A 1151-nucleotide genomic window follows, 5' to 3' on the forward strand; every position below is an offset into this window, starting at 1 on the left:
AGTAGCTCCAGTAGAATATAAGATTAGAGAGAGTCACCTTAGATGGTTTGGTCACATAAAACGGCAGCTTTCCAATGACCCAGTTAGGAGAGTAGAGGTATTAGATTTGACTTATGTTAAGAAAGGTAGGGGTAGTCCTAAAAAGACGTGGTTAGAAAATATTAGGAATGACCTTTCTTTATTAGATTTAAACAAGAATTTAACTTTTAATAGGACATAATGGAGAAAAAGGATTCATGTAGCCGACCCCACGTAGTGGGATAAAGGATTGTTGTTGTTGTTGTTGTCTAATTGTACAGAATTCCCCCACAATACCCCCTACCCCCATTTATTCAGAATCCCCCACAACACCCACTACAGCTGTCCCTCAAGCACTCTTATATGTACACAAATCCCCCCCTCCTCCTCCTACACAGTAAGCCCCCCACTTGTACAACAAAGAAAATAAAAAGAGATGATAAGAAAGCCCAAAAAAAATTCAGATATAATTTATGTTGATTCATTTAAAATTGTTGCACTACCTGTAAATAACATAATGGAATATCCATGAAAGGATTTCCTAAGTATAGATAAGAAAAACATTATGGATGATTGCTTTAAAAAGTATTCTAAAAAGTAAGTTTCATTTAATTTAAATCATTTACTTCAACTTATGTTACTAACATTTTTAGCTTTAAAAGTATAAAAAAGCACAGTTAAAGCACAATAAAAGCACAATAAAAACATAGTAAAAGAACAACAAAAGCTCAATTAATCTATAGTTCTATCATTGAATTGTGCTATGGGTGCAATTTAGCTATCTTTCACTATGCTTTACATGTGGTTTTCTTTATATTCACTAAGTATTTTTATGTTTGCAAGGGTCACATTATTTTTTCTTTTGGTAACATTATGATATCGAGAGCTAATCTTGATGACTTAGTTACTAATAAATACTTAGATAACAACCATGTATATGCATTTATTTTGTTGTTATCTAAAAAAATAAGCTCATAACAACCCTATTTCATCCTTTTTTTTTAACTTCCCTATTTCAAACCTTCTTATACATCTCTCCAATGCATAGGGTTAGTCTTAATGTAATACACAATCTCTATATAATATTATTTTATCAAACAATAACATTATCCTTGTTGACTTCTAGTAGATTT

This window comes from Dendrobium catenatum, unplaced genomic scaffold, assembly GCF_001605985.2.
Source record: "Dendrobium catenatum unplaced genomic scaffold, ASM160598v2 original_scaffold_120942, whole genome shotgun sequence".
Lineage (NCBI taxonomy): Eukaryota > Viridiplantae > Streptophyta > Magnoliopsida > Asparagales > Orchidaceae > Dendrobium > Dendrobium catenatum.